This window comes from Durio zibethinus, chromosome 10 (genome assembly GCF_047325235.1).
Source record: "Durio zibethinus cultivar Kanyao isolate XHJ-2024 chromosome 10, ASM4732523v1, whole genome shotgun sequence".
Classification (NCBI taxonomy): domain Eukaryota; kingdom Viridiplantae; phylum Streptophyta; class Magnoliopsida; order Malvales; family Malvaceae; genus Durio; species Durio zibethinus.
The window spans coordinates 18,281,982-18,303,520 of record NC_143171.1 but is presented as its reverse complement, the minus strand read 5'-3'; the positions used below and the strand labels follow the sequence as shown (position 1 = coordinate 18,303,520).

The window sequence follows — 21,539 nt, the reverse complement described above, 5'->3', positions numbered from 1 at the left end:
TAGCTTTTAAAATCTTTTGTTTTTGCAAAATACTTACTAAATCAAGAATGCTTTCATAAGATATTAATTGTTTCTAATTATGATATTTTGAGAGAACAACAAGTAAAATTTTATTTCTTAGTAAGCATTTAAAGCATACTTTTGGTATCATAAAACTCGATAAATATCATAAAGATCCTGGGTAATAAAAAAATGAGTTGTGAAAGTAAATAGATATGAGTAAAAGTTTCAGTCTATAAGAGTAAACAGAAATTAGTTTTGCAAAATTTAAGATTTTGATTCAAATGTAATGTTGTTAAGGCTTGCTAAATTAACTTGCCTTAATGTTTTGATAACTTTATAAAATAGAGTTATTTAGACTTTTTTCCAGTACTTATTTAAGTGATTTTTGCTTGGTTCTTAGCAAAATAATAATCTTTTCACTCCTAAATAGCTTAATTTTTTGTTTTATAGGTTTTCTTGAAGAAAAGAGTAAACCTTAAAGATTCTTGATGATTTTTGCTCAATCTTGATGATTTTTTATGCATAAGAAGGAATCTTGTGATGTTCTTGATGAATCTTCACTTTTTTGGAAATCTTGAAGTTAAAGAACTAGAAAGATGCTCAAGATTGGTTTTGTGACGTTTAATGGAGTAGGAATGATGTAATCTTGAAGAAAAATGAAGAAAATTCCTGCAAGAATTGAGGTAAGAATTTCAACAATAAGGAAGGTCAAATTTATAATTTCAAGTGATTGCAAGTCTATTATAGCATATGTAGGTGCACATGCATGGGATTACTGATGGATGACATGGCATAAAGAGCTTTCTTATTGGTTAACAAAGATGATATGGCATGATGGGGTGGCAATTCTAATTACTTTTCCTACTTGGATTTGGATTTCCTATATGGATTAGGATTTGGTATTCTTATTCCTACTTGGAGTAGGATTGCATGAAGTATTTAATTCTATTCTTTATAGGTGGGATTAATGAAGTGTTCTACATGGTTTTAAACTTTGTTTTTCAAGTAAGAATTTAAGCAAGCCGTGACTATGTGAAGGATGGAAGATTGAAGAATTTGAAACAACATCCAAGAAGATTGATTCATGTTGGTTGAACGTATATTCTTGATAAGCAAGATTTAGCTATGGCATTGTTTTATGCATGATGTGAGTTGATATATAATGGATATGATCTAGAAGTCAAGAATGGTGTATAAGCTTTCTTTTTGCAGAGTTCTAGTTGGATTCAACTACAAGAGGGATTCTTAGATTGAAAAGTTCAAGTCAACCAAAACAAAATGCAAGCTCTCTTCAAGACCTCTTGGTTAAACCTATCTAAGGCTTTTCCTAGCTTATAAATACATTATTAGGTCTTAAAATAAATAGTGTAAGGGGTTAGGGAGATGGACCAACTCATTAGTGATTTCTTAATCTTTTTGTTTCTAAGTTTTTCTTAAGCTTTCTTTAGGTTTCAAGTTTTTGTTTTAAAGCTTTCATGCTCTTTAATTTTTTGGTTTTCAAAATTAGTTAAAGCACATTGTTTTTAAGTTTTAAAGCAATTAAATTCTGGTTTTAAGTTTCTTTTAAGTTTGGTTTATTGTTTTTAGTTTAAAAATTAAATCTTTTCTATTTGGTTTGACTTTCTTGTTCATGAAAGTTTCGTTTCTTGCTTTATTTTGTTTAGATCTATTCGGTTTAGCTACTGTTTTGGTTTTAATTTTTTGAATTGCTTGGTAAACCTTCTTTTAAGCATTCAATTATTAAGTTTAAGGTTAATTTTAATTCGATTCATGCTTAAATTGTTAGGATTACATGCTTAGGCTTAAATATTGATTTATTTGTTTAAGTTCTTGCATCTCCTATTTGGTTTAGTTGTTAATCAATTTAATTAGTTTCTATTTTAGATATTTTAATTGATTTCAATTTAGTATTGCATATTTAGGGTTTTTTAATTTGGTTTAGGGTTTTTATATTAGTGTTTAAGAAATTGCATGAGATTAGGGTTTTAATATTTTTGGTTATTGTTTATTCATTTAATTTAGTTTTTGTTTTGATTTATTATGGTTTAATTGCATGTTTAAAGGTTAATTTAAGTTTATTGCATAGTTATAAGTAAGGTTTCGATTTAAGTTGGTTTTATTGAATTGCATGATTTGCATGATAATTTGATTAGGGTTTATATTTTGCTTTGATAATTTGTTCTTCAAAGTTTTGATTTTTATTGCTTTAGTTTATATTGCATGTTTACTTGTTTAATTATAATTGGTTTATGATATCTAGGTCTATTCTAGTTTGGTTTTGATTATTTGCATAATTAATTAAGTTTACATAGTTTCAATTTAGGTTTATTATTTCTTAGTTAGTTTCAATTTTGATATATCTTGTCTGTTTGATTTTGGTTTTTCTTATTTTGAGTTATTTATAGTTTGTTTAATTTAATTTAGCTTGGTTTATGTTAGTTTGTATGTTTTTAGTTTTTATTTAATTAGTTTATATTATATTTGTTTTGATTTATCTAAATATAAGTTTGGGATATACAATTTTGGTACTTGTGATCTCATATACATAATATCTATAGGATGATACTTTTATTCTTATCATTATATTACTTGTTGATTCTGTGCACTTGCAGATCGCCTATCATGTTTTTGGTGTCATTACTAAGGATTGTTAAAGGAGTATTTACAATATCAATACTAATTTCTCTGCTTATAGCTTAAATTTTATTTTTCTTGTTTTTAATCTATTTGGCTTTCATTGTTTTGTATGCCAAGGATTGAAAATGCTAGTTTAGTACCCGTAGATAAAGAAATTGAGAAAAACACTTAGAAAGATAAAAAAGGGTAAGAAGTAAACCACTATTGTGTCATCTATGGCTGATCAAATACAAGAAAATCAGAAAACACTTAAGGATTATGCTATCCCTTAGCTAGATGGTTTTCAATTAAATACTAGTAGGCTAATCATTTAGGCCAACAATTTTGAATTAAAACCATCTATTATCAACATGATTCAAAACTCTATTCAGTTTTATGGGTTACCTAATGATGATCCCAATCTTTATTTTACTAATTTTTTTTAGATTTGTGATACTTTTAAATAGAATGGTGTTACTGATGATGCCTTTAGATTAAGACTTTTGCCATTTTCTCTTAGGAATAAAGTGAAGAGCTAGCTTATGTCTCTACCTCTTAGTTCGATTACTACTTCGGATGGCTTGGTTCAAAAATTCTTAGCTTGTTTCTTTTATCCATCTATGATAGCCAAAATGCTCAATAACACTACATCTATTAAGCAATTTGATGCTGAACTTTTTTTTATATATGAGAAAGGTAAAAAAAGCTTTTAAAGAGGTGTTCTCACCATGATTTATGCAAATGGTTACAAGTTCATATTTTTAATAATGCATTAGTCGATCAAACTAGGACCGCTATAAATGTTGATGGTGGTGAGGTTTTAATGAGTGACTCACAATTGATAAAGTTCATGATTTGATTGAAGAAATGGCCATGAATAACTATGAATAGGCCAATGAAAGGTTTGTGCCTAAGAAACCTACTAGGGTATATGAGCTTAATGCACTTCATGCTTTAACTTCACAAGTTTCAACCTTAGCTAAAAAGATTAAAAGCTTAGGATTTCTTTTCCTAGCCCTGTTAATGCCATTCAAAGTCATTTTGTTTCTTATGATAATTTTAAGGGGCACCATTCTTTAGATAGTTGTCCCATTAGAGTAAAGCTAGTCCATTATGTTGCTGAAGCCAAGCAATAATTCAACCCATACTCTAATACCTATAATATAGGTGGAAGCAACATCCTAATTTTTCATGGGATAATAATTAGGGGCAAGCTTTTAATTATTATAATAGACATGTTAACCCATCTATTTTTAACCACCTTCACAACCTTAAGAAAAGAAACCATCCCTATAAGAGATGTTTACCCATATTTTGCAAAACCAAGCAGCATCTATCAAGAACCTTGAAGTGCAAATAGGTCAAATAACCTATGCCCTTAATAATAAGTCCCTAAGAAACCTATTTAGCGCTACTAAGTCAAACCCTTGAAGTGATGAAATAAAGCATTATAAATCTATAATCCTTAGAAGTGGGAAATTAATGATGAACCTATTAAACCCATTCCAAAGTAACCTTCAAAAAACCATTGGTAGAAGTAGTTGATGAGAAAAAAGAGAAAAATGATAAAAAAAGAAAAGAAGCCAAAAGTCATTAGTTTAGCAAGACTAAACTAAAACTTTCCCAAAGCCAAAGATTAAGGTATTTTGGCCATAATTCCTTTCCCTTAAAGGTTTCACAATCAAAAGGAAGATAAGCAGTTTGAAAAGTTTATAAAGGTTTTTAAGAGTGTCCATATCAGAATTCATTTTGCTGATGCTATTGAGCAAGTTCCAACATATGCAAAGTTCATGAAAGACATTCTTTCAAGGAAAAAAATGTTAGAGAATTGTGATAGCATTGCACTTATTGAGGAGTCTAACACTATTTTGTAAATGAGCTTACCTCTTAAGCTTAAAGATTTAAGGAGTTTTACTATTACTTGACTATTGGTAGCCTCTATTTTGATAAAACTCTTTATGACTTTGGTGCAAGTATTAATTTAATGCCTTTATTTATTTTTAAAAGACTTGGATTAGGTGATACTAAGCCTACTTTAATAACCATTCAACTTGTTGAAAGGTCTTTCAAACACCTAAAATGAGTCATTGAGGATGTTCTTGTGAAAGTAGGTTGACTTATCTTCTCAATAAACTTTGTGGTATTAGATATGTTGAAAGATAAGGAGGTTCCAATTATATTATGTAGACCATTTCTAGCTATTGGAAAGGCACTCATCAATATGCAAAAATGAGAACTTTCCATGAGGGTAGAAGATCAAGAAGTAATTTTCAACATGTTTAAGGTAATTAAATATCCTAATGATGCTGATGATTGCCTGAAAGTTGATGAGTTAGATGAAGTAATGAAAGATATAGTTAGGGTAGATTGTTTGGAGGAATTAGGAGTTGTTGGATCATGTTTTGATATTGGAACAGTTGAAGATGTACTTAAGGAAGGACCAAAACATTTTGGGGTATTAGAAGCATTAAAATCATCTAGTGGTCTAAAGCTATCAATTAAGAAGCCCTTTTTTTGAAACTCAAATCATTGTCTTCCATATTAGATATGCCTTTTTAAGGGATTCTTCTACTTTGCATGTTATAATATCAACATCCTTAGATGATGTTCAAAAGGAGAAATTGTTGGTTGTTTTGAAAGAGCATAAGAAAACAATTAGATGGTTAATAGTTAATATTAAGGGAATAAGTCCTTTTGTGTGCATGCATAAGATCTTACTTGAAGAAACCATAAGGCTACCATTGAGCATCAAAGGTACCTAAATCCAACCACGAAGGAAGTTGTGAAGAAAAAAATCATTAAGCGGTTAGATGCAGGTATCATTTATCCTATTTTTTATAACTCTTGAGTGAGCCCTATATAGTGTGTGCCTAAACAAAGGGAAAAGACTATGGTGACTAATGATAATAATGAACTCATCCCTACAAGCATAGTCATTAGATGGAGAATGTGTATGGATTAAAGGAAGCTTAACAAAGCAATTAGAAAAGATCATTTTCCACTTCCTTTTATTGATTAGATGTTTGATAGATTGGCTAGTCATAAGTTTTATTATTTATCGAATGATTGTTTTGGTTATAACCAAATAGCCATAGCTCTTAAGGATCAAGAGAATACTACATTTACATGCCTTTTATGGGATTTTTGCTTTTAGGAGAATGCCTTTCAGTCTATGTAATGCTCCTATCAATTTTAAATATGCATGATGGTCATATTCTCTAACATGGTGGCAGACTTTTTAAAGGTATTTATGGATGATTTTTTTTATTTTTTGGGATTCTTTTGATTTATGTTTAACCCATCTTGCTAATGTATTGAAAAGGTGGGAAGAGACAAGTTTAGTGCTTAATTGGAAAAAGTGCCATTTTATGGTACAAGAAGGAATGGTGTTAGGTTACAAAGGTTTCTTCCAAAAGAATTGAAGTCGATAAGGCCAAGATTGAGGTGGTTGAGAATTTGTCAGCTCCAAGTTCAATAAACGACATAAGGAGTTTTCTTGGACATATTGGCTTTTATAAAAGATTCATTAAAGACTTTTTCAAGATCTCCAAGCCATTGTGCAACTTGCTAGAGAAGGATGCGAAATTCAAATTTGATGATGCTTATATGAATCCCTTCCAAACTTTGAAAGAAAAATTGGTGATAGCCCCAATTATTGCATGTCCTTATTGGAATTTTGCTTTTGAATTAATGTGCGATGATAATGATCATATGGTAGGGTTGTTTTAAGGTAAAGAAAGGACATAATTTTTCATCCTATCTATTATGCTAGTAAGAGTTTGAATGAGGCATAATTGAATTATGCCATAATTGAAAAATGAGTTCTTAGTTATTGTTTTTGTTTTTGAGACATTTTGGTCCTATTTACTGGGCACCAAAGTAATCATTTATACAGACCATTTAGCCATAAAGTACCTTATTACAAAAAAAGATGCTAAGCCAAGATTGGTAAGATAGGTTTAACTTCTTCAAGAATTTGATTTAGAAATTAGTGACAAGAAGAGAGCGAAAAATCAAGTGGCTTACCATTTTTAATGATCAGAGAAGAAAACAATACAAAATGAGTTGATTCAAGAATCCTTCCCCAATGAGCAACTTTTTTCCTCCAAAACATTACCATGGTATGCTGATTCTATTACTTACATAGTAGGTACCATTCTTCCTCTTGATATTACTTTTCAACAAAGAAAAAAGTTCCTTAATGATGTTAAATGTTATGTATGATATGACCCTTTCTTGTTTAAGTAATGTAAGGATCAAGTTTTGAGAAGGTGTGTTCCCATGGAGGAGTTGGAAAATCTTCTAAAACATTGCCATGCATATGAATATGGTGGCCATTATGGAGGAGCAAAAACTACAGCCAAGGTGTTACAACCAGGTTTGTATTTGCCTATTTTATTTCAAGTTGCTCATGAATTTGCTTTGAGATGTGATAGGTGTTAAAATACTGAAAATCTCTCAAAGTGACATGAGATGCCTCGCACTAACATCTTGGAAGTCAAAATTTTTTATTTATGGGGATTGACTTTATGGGCCCTTTTATTTTTTCTTATGGCAACTTGTACATATTACTAGCAATAGATTATATGTCTAAATGGGTAAAGGCAGCAACTTTTCCCTCCAATGATGCCAAGGTGGTGTTAAGATTTCATAAAAGAAAAACATTTTTATAAGGTTTGGCACACCAAGAACAATCGTAAGTGATGAAGAATCTCACTTTTGCAACAAGTTGTTTAAAACTCCACTTGTTAAGTATTGGGTGAAACATAGAATTGCGATTGGATATCATCCTCAAACAAATGGCCAAGCAGAGGTATCCAATAAAAAGATCAAGAGAATTTTGGAGAAAACCATGAATCTTTCAAGAAAGGATTGGTTGTTGCGATTTGATGATTTTTTATAGGCATATTGCATAGCTTTCAAGACCTCATTAGGCATGTCTCTGTATTAGTTGGTTTATGGTAAATCATATTATCTTCTAGTGGAATTAAAGCATAAGGCATATTGAGCAATCAAAATTTTAAGCTTAGATTCAAAAGCTATTGGTGAAAAAATTGCTCTAATTAAATGAGCTACATGAGTTCATACTTTAAGCTTATGAAAATGCCAAGCTTTTCAAGGAAAAAACAATGAGGTAGCATGACAAAAAGATTATGGAAAAACATTTTGAGCCTGGAAAACAAGTTTTGCTATTCAATTCGAGACTTAAGCGATTTCCAATAAGTTAAGGTCTAGATTTGATGGTCCTTTTAAAGTAACTCAAGTATATCCACGTAGAGCTATGTAGATTATGGATGTCAAGATTGGAAAACCTTTTAAGGTTAATGGACAATGATTAAGAAGGCATTTTGGTGGACTTGTTGATCGGTAAGAGGAAGTTCCCTTGTTAGCTAAACCTAAGTATGAGTAATTGAATGAGTTAGTCAAATTTGACCCTAACTAACGTTGCTTGAAAGGCAACTCAAGTCTTTAAATTTTAGTTTTGCATATTTATATTTAGTTTGTTTATTTTGATTTTTTTAGAAATAGGTAATACTTTTGTTTTCGTTGTTTTTGTTTTTGTAGGAATTAAAAGCAAGGAAGCTAGAATAAGGTTCACCAATGGTAGATTTTCTTGAAGGAAGTTTTGGCCATTACCATTTTAGGGGAGTATCACTTTTCCCTTTTATGCTTTTATGTTTTATTTTCACACATTGGGGACAATGTGTTATTTAAGTTTGAGAGAAAAGAAAATTTGTGCCAAATTTTTTTTAAAATTTTTTGTTTTTAAGCTTATTTTATCATGCTAGAATCATTACACTTCCTATGGTTATTTTTTCATAATCTAATGATAGTAACCTTGATTAATTTTGAATACAGCATTTTAGAAAAGATTTAATATAGTGGAAACATGAGATAAATTCTTGATTTTGTTTCTTTTTAATTGCAATATTTCCACATTCTTAAGCACTTAGTCTTGATCTTTGAGATCCATGTATGTTTAGTTAAAGCTTATGTAGAGGTGAAGTTGTATTAATCTTTAAAGTTATGTGCTTATTTTAGAATTTGTTTATCTGTTGAGGAGAAACCATAGATCACACTTAACTAAGGAGATGATTTAGGCTATCTTTGGATTGTTTGAGCCTTTCAAGCTAACCTTATATATGTTTATCCCTAGTTACTCCTTTTAAGCCTAATATATATATTCCCTCTTTTTTGTTTTCACCTATATGAATTAGCTACTCTTTTGATTTCTTATCTTTATCTTTCTACCTTACCCTATGTGCATATGGATCAATTAAAATAAATATAATAACTATGTTATAGTGGGAAGAAATGGTGGAGTTTGAAGTTGAAAAAAAAAGGGTAGTGTGAAAAATTATATTTCAAGCAAAGAAAAAAAGAAAAGCTAAAATAGCTTTCAAAGAAAAAAAATAGAATGAAAATAAAAAGATTGTGAAAGAATGAAAAGCAACAAAGTTGTTCATGAAAGAAAAAAGGTTGCTATTTGAAAAGAAAAGAAAGAAGAATTTAAGTTTGATGGTGTTATAGTTTTCTTGAAAGCTCTAATCATTAAAAGTGTAGATCCTAAATAATGCATGTTTCGGGGTTAATTTCATGTTTGCATAGCTTTAGTTGAATATCTTGCATAGATTTGAGAGAAATTATTCACACACATGAAAATTTGTAATTAGAATGCAAGCTTATTCTTGAATGAGTTTTATGTTTGATTTATGATTATGATTTCTTTCTAAGATATATTCATTATGCAATTTTTTAGGATTCATAAGAATTTGATTATTCAGAGTTGTGTATTTTGATATCTAGCATTTTTTTTTCTATCTAGTTTAATTCTATTTTGCTTGAGAACAAGCAAAAGTTCAAGTTTGGGGGTTTGATAACTCTATAAAATAGTTATTTAGGCTTATTTTCAGTGCTTAATTGAGTGATTTTTGCTTGGCTCTTAGCAAAATAATGTTCTTTTTACCCCTAAATGGCTTAATTTTCTATTTTGTAGGTTTTCTTGAAAAAAAGAGTAAATCTTGAATATTCTTGATAATTCTTGATTAATCTTGATAATTTTTCATAGATAAGAAGGAATGTGATGTTTTTGATGAATCTTGATTTTCTTGAAAATCTTACAATTAAAGAATGAGAAAAATGTTTGAGATTAGTTTTGTGAAGTTCAATGGAGTAAGAATGATGCAATCTTGAAGAAAAATGAAGAAAATTCATACAAGAATTGAGGTAGAAATTTTGGCACTAAGGAAAGTTAGAATTGTAATGTCAAGTGATTGCAAGTCCATGGTAGCTTATATAGTTGCACATACATAGGATTACTGGTGGATAACTGGCATAAAGAGTTTTCTTATTGGTTAACAAAGATGATGTGGCATGATGATGTGGCAATTCTAATTACTTTCCTACTTTGATTTGGATTTCCTATATAGATTAGGATTTGGTATTCTTATTCCTACTTGGAGTAGGATTGGATGAAGTATTTAGTTCCATTATTTATTGGCAAATATTAATGAAGTGTTCTACATGGTTTTAAATTCTTACTTTTCAAGTAAGAATTTGAGCAAGCTGTGACTATATGAAGGATGTAAGATTGAAGAATTTGAAACAACATTTAGGAAGATTGATTAATGTTGACCAATTGCACATTCTTGGTAAGCAAGATTCGGCTATGGCATTGTTTTATACATGATGTGACTTGATATATGATAGATATGATCTAGAAGTCAAGAATGGTGCATAAGCTTTCTTTTTTAAGAGCTCTAGTTGGATTCAACTACAAGAGGCATTCTTGAATTAGAGAGTTCAAGTGCAAACTTTCTTTAAGACCTATTGGTTAAACCTATCTGGGGATTTTCCTAGCTTATAAATACATTATTAAGTTTTAAAATAAAGGGTATAAGGGATTGGGGTGAGAGACCAACTTATTAGTGATCTTTTTAGGGTTTTTATTTCTAAGTTTTTCTTAAGCTTTCTTTAGTTTTCAAGTTTTTGTTTTAAAGCTTTCATGCTCTTTTAATTTTTTGGTTTCCAAAATTTGTTTACAAACATTGTTTTTAATTTTTAAAGTAATTAAATTCTGGTTTTAAGTTTCTTTTCAATTCAGTTTATTGTTTTTAGTTTAAAGGTTGAATCTTTTCTATTCGGTTTTGCTTTCTTATTCATGAAAGTTTCATTTCTTACTTTATTTTGTTTAGATCTATTTGGTTTAGCTATTGTTTTGGTTTAATTTATTGAATTGCTTGGTAAACCTTCTTTTCAGCATTCGATTATTATGTTGGTTGATTTTAATTCGATTATGCTTAAATTGTTGAGATTGCATGTTTAGGTTTAAATCATGATTTATTTGTTTAAGTTCTTACATGTCCTATTTAGTGTAGTTGTTAATCAATTTAATTAGTTTCAGTTTTAGATATTTTAATTGATTTTAATTTAGTATTTTATATTTAGGGTTTGTTAATTTCATTTAGAGTTTTTATATCAAGGTTTAAGAAGTTGCATAAGTTAGGGTTTTAATATTTTTTATTATTGTCTATTGGTTTAATTTAGTTTTTGATTTATTATATTTTGGTTTAATTGCATGTTTAAAGGTTAATTTAAGTTTGTTGCATAGTTTTAAAGATATGTAGGGTTTTAGTTTAAGTTGGTGTTATTGAATTGCATGATAATTTGTTTAGGGTTTATATTTGACTTTGCATAATTTGTTCTTTAAAGTTTCAGTTTTTATTGTTTTGGTTTATGTTGCATATTTACTTGTTTAATTATAATTGGTTTATGATATTTAGGTTTATTCTAGTTTTGATTTGATTATTTGCATGCTTAATTTATATAGTTTCGATTTTGGTTTATTATTGCTTAGTAAGTTTCAGTTTTGCTATATCTTGTCTATTTGATTTTGGTTTTGCTTATTTTGAACTATTTATAGTTTGTTTAATTTAATTTAGTTTGGTTTATGTTTTGCATGTTTTAAGTTTTTATTTGATTAGTTTGTATAATATTTGTTTTGATTATCTAAGTATAAGTTTGGAATATACAATTTTGGTAATTATGATCTCATATACAGAATCTCTGTAGGACGATACTTTTATTCCTATCATTATATTACTTGTCAATTCTATGTGCTTACAGATCACTTATCATGTTTATGTCACAACTCATGTTTAGTAATATTTAAAATATTATATTCCTTATATGAACATTATCATGTACATGAGATTGATTTATACCATAATTATTGTTTGTATATGATAGTCTAGAAAAATATGTATTATTGACATTCATCATATATTGTTATATTGAGATTTATAGTATGAAGATTGTGGACTTTGTTGAATTTCATGTATAAAGTATCTGTGTTGGAAGATGTTTTTTATGGTCAATCGATTTTTTACTTTGAAATTTCTTGTAGTCATGCTTGGAAGATTGAAATGTCATAATAAATGTATTATTAATTGTTAAGACAATTTACTTAATAGTATGGCATGTTAAGTGTTTATATTGATTGAAAACATGAATATGGAACATGACTTTAAAATTTTTAAAGTGCATAAAATGATAATGGGCATTCTAAGTTTTAATTTTTAATGATCTATAGAAGTACATTTAGATTAGTATCTTGCTTAAAGTGATCACACATATAAATAGACAAAGAAAATCAATAGAAATATAATGATTATGAAATTTCTTATATTGTTATGTATTGTCTTTAAGTTATTACATGTGATTATCTACCCAAAAAGAGCAATTATATCTTTTTAATTTAGAGATAATTGTCAACCATTTTTGTGAAGTGAAAAGATACATAAATCTAAGGAATTTATTTGCGTAAAGGGGATATATTTTTAAAAGTCTTTGTATTTTTTCTTTTAAGGTGTGATCACAAAAAAAGATAATTTTTTTTAAAGAATGTTGAAGATTAAATTTATGATATGGCACATAAATTTTTTTGATAAGATTAGTAAAGATATTGAATTGATTAAAGTCGTATCTGATTGGCCTTTGTACTCAATTTAGTATGTTTCAATAATTGTCACCATAAGTTAATGGCTGCCATGAGTGACAAGTTGTTGGATGTATTATACAACATAATAAATGTATAAAATTTAGCACTTTAATTTATTACATTTGAGGATATACATTTATTGTATAGTGTCTTATGATAGTCAAAAAGGTTAGCTTTCACACAAGAAAGTTTTAGACCTATTATGATATGTCAAATTGTTCAAGTAAAATTAAGAGTTGTTGAAATATAATTTTATTTTGACAAATATTCATTTTACATGTTTAACTCTCAATTAAGATATTGGTTTGATTATTTTAGTTACCATTATCAAACCTAGCAGTTATTGATTTTAAAAGGTATTTTGTTGTCATTTGTTGACAATGTGTTTTAAAGAAAATTTAATAATTTCTTTTGAGGAACTCATATGTGAGGGAAAAAATATTGTTTTATACATATCATACATGTGAGAGTCTTGAGGAATAAATTTTGTGCAAACAAGTAAACTATTTGTTTTGTTTTTATTAGGCTAACTCCATCCTTAAGAATCTTCCCCAAATTTGGTTGGTTTAAAATTTTCTCTCGTTTCACTTCCTTTGTATTGAACTATATATGAATTAATTTTGAGATTTATTTCAAAATATAAATGATGATATAAAGGTTTTGACTTTTTTATAATTATTATCTTATTAATGCCTAAACTATTCTTTTAAAGGAAGTGAAAATCAATGGGAGTTCTTCTACATATGTTTTAAAGTAGTAAGAACTCATAAATGCCTTAAAGTTATTATTTTGGAGATATCATATATGTTGAGATTTATGGAAGTTAGTAGACATGTTTTAAATATAAAAGATTGATAATTCAATTAATTTCAAATTTATTGAAAATGATCTCATGTTAAAACATTAAGAATTTTATGCTATATGAACATATAAATATAAAAATTTGTACATAATATGTTAGTAATTTATAAGTGGCTTATTAAGGTGACATCATGAAAGTCCAAGAACTATAGTAGTTATCACATTTAGCATGAGGTAGTTATCACATTTAGCATGAGGGCAAATAAACATAATTTTGTTATGATTTATGTATTATAGTGCTCCTTATTTATTATTCAAAGTTTGATTGGAGTATGTTTGTGATTCATTGGATCAGTGGGAGTCATTGTGATTTGATTACATGATGACATAGTTTTTCTATGTAAGGAATATAGTTTACTAAGCTCATGACATGGATATCTACAAGCATGGAAAATAGAACCTATTAAGGTATTGAGTTGATTATGGCAATGATACATTGCAAATTTGCTTTTGAAACCATTACTATTTCGGGTTTTTTTACTTTATTAAATGCATCGCATGTAATTGCTAATTACCTATAAGATATAATTTGAGATGAATAAGTCCATGAGGTACCATCAAGTTAAGTGGACACAATTATTTTTTATATACATCATAGTTGTTTTTTGTATCTATGTTTATTATTGCACGTGCACATCTCATGTTGGCATATCATGTTATAAAATCTTAAGACTTGATATCGTCTTAAGTATGACTTTAATGCCATTTGGGTATGTCTTATAATGATACCAACAAGTAACCTTAAGGATAAAAAGGAGACATGCAGGCACATATAGATGCCATGAAAATTTCTCAACAAGTTTAGAGAACTTAGCAAGATAACTGACAATGAAAATAACATATTGAAATCACATTTAGGTGTTATTTTTATGCTGCATAGCCACACTAAGATCCATTGTTGAAAGAGTCTCTAGTACATGTAACCATGATTAGTCTTCTGTTAATAAGGAGCATAATGACTACCATGATTCAATATTAGATGGTTTTATTAAACAGGATTATTAAGATTGTCTCAAGGACTAAATTGTCTTTAAAACTATTGCCATATCAAAGTAAAGTTAATCAACCTAGAGTGTTGTTTTTCTAAATTATATTTTTTTAAAATCAAACAATCTAATTATTATTGTCCAAATGGAAGAATATTAGAATTTTCCAATAAGCGGGTTACTATTAATGTGTAATTTATAGTTTAATAAAATAGGTTGATAAATTTAGTCTTAATACGAGACAAGCATGAGAGACTAAATAATTTAATAGGATCATCTAAGTGTGGGTTTTGCACTTCTTACTGGGTTAGTGTGGTTTGACATTGTTGCCACGTGCAAATCTAAGAACTCGACCAATGGATGTGAGAAACAAAAAGGCATTTTCAAAATACTAAAACCAAGGAGTTGCAACTAATCTTTTTTAATATGTGATTGGTCACTTAAAATATTTATCCTTTTAATAAAACCTTAAAACAAGTTTAAAGTTTATTCAAAAGATTTTTTAATCTATGAAAATAGAGTTGGTTCAAGAGTTGGTTACGGATGAAAAAAATTAGTACGCTCATAATGCTTGTTAAAAATGATACCAATTGATTGCTTGTTATCCTAGAATTTTTGTAAAAATGGGCTTAACTCTAATGTTTACAAATTAATTCTTTAATCTTATTTATTCACCCCAACAATCAAGTCCTTTTAAACTTTTTGCTTTTAAAAATAAATCATTTTTTTTATCTCTAAAAAGGAAGAAAGTGATTATTTTGGATCAAGATAAAAAATCCTATGTATCGAAACATTTCCTTCACTCCCCTATATTTAGACGGAATTTCAAGAATGTATCTAATTTTAGGAGTTTTCAAATTTTCCACAAAACCAAGATAGCATTTCGCGTAAATGATAAACATTGGGAATTCCCATATATTTAGGCTAAATCTCATGAGTTAAATTTTACTTGAAATATTACCTTATTTTGTTATTTTTAAAACTTTTTCTTAGATGACCTTTATTTATGAAACATGTAAATGATATGCATGAACATAAAGATATCTTATATATGAATGGAAATTGAAAGGTAAATGACAAACATAATTTATGAATGCAATGACAATTCCAAGATGCAAATGCATGTAAGAATTTATTAAAAATTAAATGCTAATGCATGAGAATGGGTTTAAGGTTTGCTTAGGATTTGGGGATTGGTTCGGTTTAGCTTGGTTTTGGTTTAGTTTAGGTAAGGGTTTGGTTCGTCTTTAGGGTTGGTTCGTTTTAGGGTTTGAGTTAGGGTTTGGGATTGGTTTAAGGTTAGTTTAGGGTTTTTAGTTGGTTTAGGGCTTGGTTAGGGTTTGGAGTTGATTTAGGGTTGGTTTAGGGTTAATTTAATGATTGAAAATCTACAAGCGCATAGAATTGTGTGAGTAGTAAAATAAAGATCATTCCTATAGAGATTGATATATTAAGAGTAAAAAATACCAAAATTGTATCACCTTACTTTATACTTGGATAATTCAAATAAGATATGTAAAAACAAAATATAAACTAAGCAAAACTTTAATATAAACTAATGTAAACAAGATGCCAATAACTAGAATTAACTAGAAATGAACTAAACAATGGGATTATGCTTAAACCGAAATCTAAACAAAATGAAACAACAAGGCCAAAACTTAAGATAACCTAATTAAATAAATGGAAAGCAATATAACTCTAATTAAGCAAACTAAAAGTCATTAACCAGATAAACATGCAGGACTAAACAATATAACAAGAACTAAAAGCTATATTAAGCAATTAATCCTAAACCGATTATGATCTAAACAAAATTACATGCAAAGTTATGAAATTTAAACTTAACAAACTGAACTAAACCAAATTAACTTAAACTAACTTAAACTTAACTCAATTAACCCTACTTAACTATCAAAGCATGTAATTAAACTGTTATTAAATCAACCTAAAAACATGCATAAGTATCTAAACAATTAAAATTAGAATCGAGATTAAACCAATTTATGCAAATTGAATGCTATTAACCCTAATCACATTCAACACATGCAAGAACTATTCAATAACCAATAACCAAATATGCAATAGAATCAAAACACAATTTAATTAACTAAAAATCAACCTAAAACTAAGGATGGAAATTGTTTTAAAAGCTAAAGAATGCAAATTGAAGTTGTCATGTAATAAATCATGCAAATTAAACTAATTAAAACCCTAATCATGCAAACTATGTAAACTAAAATTAATCTTTAAGCTTTAAAGCAATAACTGAATACTTAAACAAATAATTAAATATGCAATTGAAAGAATTAGATGAAAAAGAAACTGAACCGAAGCTATTAAGCAAAAATTTAACCCAGATTGCAAGTTGTATAAATCCAAAACCAAAAATTGAATGGAAAGACCTAAAAATTAAACAATTGGAATAAAATTAATTGAAACCAAATTGAAGAAATTTTAAAATAGAACTTAATTAAATCAAGAATGTAAAAAAAGTTTGTAAAAACTGAATTTGAATTAAATTTATAAGAATCGAAAGTTTAAAGAACAAAGAAAGATTAAAAGAAAACTAGAATAATAAAGCTATGGATTAGTCTATCACCCCAACCGCTTACAACCCTTTCCTAAGACTTACATAATGTATATATAGACAAAAGAAACCCAAAAAGTATTCGGCTAATATGGACTGCAATTAACAGTTCATTTGTTTCAGTCAAAAGAAACTTCTTAAATCCAAGAATGCTTCTTGAAGTTGAATAAAAGTAGAACTCTTCCAAATAACCTTTATAGACCAATTATTGTCTTCTAGACCATAACAATCTTCCTTTTTAACATCTAGCAACTTAAAGAATGGAGGAAAGAAACCAAAAATAAAAAATCTTGTAAGCCAAAACATAGGTTCAACTTAGGTGTACTAGCCTTCTAGAAAGTCTTCAACTTGCTTTATCTTGAACCTCTTTCTTGCATCCTATGTCTTGGTCTTGTTTCTTGGAGAAAATTAAGAGTTTTTTTTTTTAAATAAAATTCTTGCTTTGCCTTCCTTATCAATGCTCCTTTTGTAATTCATGCAAATCCTACTCCAAATAGAAATAGAAATCTATCTTACTAAGAATAAGAAATCCAAATCCAAATAGGAAAAATCAAGTGCTTTTTAGTCTTTTCTATATAAATAGAATTACCATTTCATCATGCCACATAAGCCTTCAAGTCATCTTCCTTAACCAATAAGAAAAGATATGTTGCCATATCATCCATTAGTATTCCCATGCATATGCACATACATAAGTTACCATGGACTTGCATTCACTTGAAATTACAATTCTACCTTCCATCATAACCAAACATGGTTAGCTTGATTCTTGTATGGATTTTCTCCATTTTTCACCAAGATCGCATAATTCCAACTCTTCTAAGTTTTGTAAAACCAATCTTGAATAACTTTTCACTTCAAGATTTCCAAGAAAACCAAGAATTACCGAGAACATATCAAGAACATTTCAAGACTCATTTTAATGCATTAAACATGATCCATGATTGATTAAGAATTATCAAGATTCTTCAAGATTCACTCTTTTTTCAAGATTTGCTACAAAATAGACAATTGAACCCATTAGGAGTAAAAAAAAAAACTTTATTTCACCAAGAACTAAACAAAAATCAATCATTTAAACATTAAGAAATAACTTTATTTTATAGAGTTATCAAATCCCCAAACTTGAAATTTTGCTTGTCCCCAAGCACAACAAAACTAAGCTAAATAAGAAAAACATGCTAGAGATCATAACACATAACTCCTGATATTAGATTGTCATAAGTCTTCAAAAATTTCATGATGAATATAATCTTAGAGAAAATCATAAGCATAGATATAACACAAGAATTATTCAAGAACAAACTTCCCTCAAATTGCCAATTTTTATGTGTATGTATATAATCTATCTTATATCAATGTAAGACATTCAATTAAGTCATGCAAACACGAAATTAACAAATCTCCTCAAAGCATGTACAAACTTCATAAGTTTGCTTTCCACATACTTTCTCCACTAATATTGTCGTAACTTAACTAAATATCAATAGGTATTTATTAAACGTGTAATGTCAGGTTAGGGTCAAAGTATGATAAAGGAAAAATTAAACTTATAAACCCTAAACATACATCACTTAGGATCTACACTTTTGATGAGAGAGCTTTCAAGAATTGTACACCTTCATACTTCAATTTTTCTTTCTTTTTTTCTTTATACTTAAATAGTAACTTCTATTTGATTTACATGAATTACTTGTTGTTTTTATGCGTTTACCATTCTTTCTGCATTCAGCTTTTCTTTTTTTTTCCTTTCTTTGAAAGTTATTTTTAGCTTTTTTTTTCTTTTGCTTGAAAATAGAATTTACACAATCTTTTCAACCTCAACTCTACCCTTCATCCCAATGTAACATAGCTCTCATATTTCTTTTGATTGATCCATGTGCACATAAGGAAAGGTAGACAGATAAACATAATAAGTCAAAGAGTGGCCAACTAATGTAAGTGAATAACAATGAAAAGAAATATCATATTAGGCTCAAAAGGGGTGATCAGGGACAAACATATATACAGTTAGCTTAAAAGGCTCAAACAATCTAAAAATGACCTAAATCATATCTTCCTATTTAAGTGTGTTCTATGATTTTACCTTAAGAGATGCTCAAGGAAATTCTAAAATCAACACATAACTTTAAAGATTAGTGCAATCACATATCTACTTAAACTTCAACTACACATGCTTATATCTCAGTGAGCAAGGCTAAATGCTCAAGAATAGGAAAATATTACAATTAAAAAAAAACAAATTCTAGAAATCATCTCATGCTTTCACTACATTCATTCTTTTCTAATAAGCTATAATTGGATTATGAGAAAATAAATAAATATAGTAATATAATGATCCTAAACATGATAATTTAAGTTCAAAAACTGAAAATTTTGAAAAGATTTTGAAACATTTTGCTCAAAATTTTCTCACCCCTTAATTTATGAAAATAGAGCATAAAAGCACCAAAAGGAAAAAAGATACTCCCCTAAGTCTTAAAAATTGAAACTAAATTTCTGTTGGAAGTTCAAATTGCTACACCTCGTTTTCTTTTCTTGTTCCTAATTCCTATAAAAATAAAACAAACAAAACCAAAGCATTACTTGTTCCTAAACAAAATTGAAATAAAAACTAAATCTAAATATGCAAATTTGAAAATTAAAACTTGGATTGCCTCCCAAGCAAGGCTAGTTATCATCAAGCTTGACTAACTCCTTCCAAAACTCTTCAATGACACCAACATCATCCCCTTTCTCTTTAATGAAATAATTTGTGGACTTATGCTTTTTCCTTGTTGAACTCTTATAAGTTGGCCTTGGTTTCAACCTTAAGGCTTCATTTTTTCCTAACCTTGCATTCCTCTTCACACCTTTTTGAACCACACCAAGGTTGGTAAATCTAAAAATAGTCTCTTTATTTTGAAAGTTTAAGGTTACCTCCCTTTTATCAACATCTATTACAACTCTAGATGTGGCTAAGAATGGCTTCCCTAAAATAATAGGGATCTCCTCATCTTCAATTGTATCCATCACAATAAAATCAGTTGGGAATGCATATTTATGCACTTTCATAAGCACATTTTTATCATTCCTAATAGATACTTGGTAGAGTTGTTAGCAAATTAAAATAAGAGGTCACTAGCTTCAACCTCCCAATCCCTAATTTCTTGAAAATACATAAAGGCAACAAAGTAACACATGCTCCAAAATCACATAAAGCTTTATCAAAGAAAAAATTACCAATAGAACAAGGAATAGAAAAACACCTAGGATCATGAAGCTTTTTTAGCAAATTCCTCTAAAACATAATGCTACACTCATCAGTAAGTGTAACATCCTCCAAATCAACTAGTAAGTCATCCAAAGTGAGCTTTTTAACATTTTGTGCTAAGGTGAATTACAGCACCCTTTTTGTAAACATCTTTAAAGTAAGTTTTAGTTGATCTTTATTCTCTTTCGCCTTACTTCCAATGTCAAATTTTTCTATCTCACTAACAACTTCAGTAGCTAGTTCAGCCTCCATCTCTATGTCTACCTCCTTAAGCTCATCTTTACTAAGATTTTTCTTAATTTCCTCTAACATGGGCTCCTCAACAAAATGAACTTCCCCCATAACGTTATTTGGCTCATCCTCTAAGGTGAATATGCCATTGACTTACTTCTTACCTTTTCTTTTTGGATTTTCATAAATGGTACTACGTAAGGTTCATTAGGGGTAGTTATTAAGAGTATTGACTAGTTAACTCACTTGTACCTTAAGATTCTTAACAGAGGCTGCTTGGTTTTGAAGAATTTGGGTAAACATCTCTTTCAAAGAAGGTTTCTTTTTTTAAGGTGGGGTATATGGATGATATTGTTGTGGTGGTGATTGATGGAAACCATGTGGGTTAATAGGTTTAGAATAATAATTAGAAGCTTGCCCTAATTATTGCCTCAAGAAAATTTTTAGATGTTATTTTCAACCTTGGTTGTAGTTGTTAGAGTAAAGATTAAACTATTACTTGGGTTGAGCAACATATTGAACAAGCTTTACTCTAATTGGACACCTATCTAGAGTATGATTCCTCCCATAATTTTCACATGCAATAAATGGGCTTTGGATGGCATTGACTGGGCTAAGGGAAAGGTTGATTCCTAAATTCTCAATGTTTTTAGCTAAGGCAAACACATGAGAAGTAAAAGTAACGAGTGCATCAAGTTTATAAACCTCAGTAGATTTCTAAGTTACTAACATTTCATTTTCCCATTCATAATTGTTCATGGCTATCTCTTTAATTAAATCTTAAGCCTCATCTATAAACTTACCCATTAAAGCACCTCCAACAACAACATCTATAATGGTTCTAGCTTGCCCCACCAGCTCATTATAAAAAATTTGCACTTTTAACCACTTAGGCAAACCATGGTGAAGGCATTTCCTTAAAAGCTCTTTATACCTCTCCCATGCATCAACTAAATATTCAACCTCAAATTGTTTAAAAGAAGTAATATCATTGCGCAT

General features: G+C 28.8%; 1 non-coding gene across 1 annotated transcript; it reads left to right on the top strand.

Moving 5' to 3' along the window:
• The first annotated feature begins 21,435 nt into the window (after positions 1–21,435).
• LOC149516515 (small nucleolar RNA R71) lies at positions 21,436–21,539 on the top strand. Its single transcript, XR_016345997.1, has one exon. It is a non-coding gene; the product is annotated as a small nucleolar RNA R71 (small nucleolar RNA).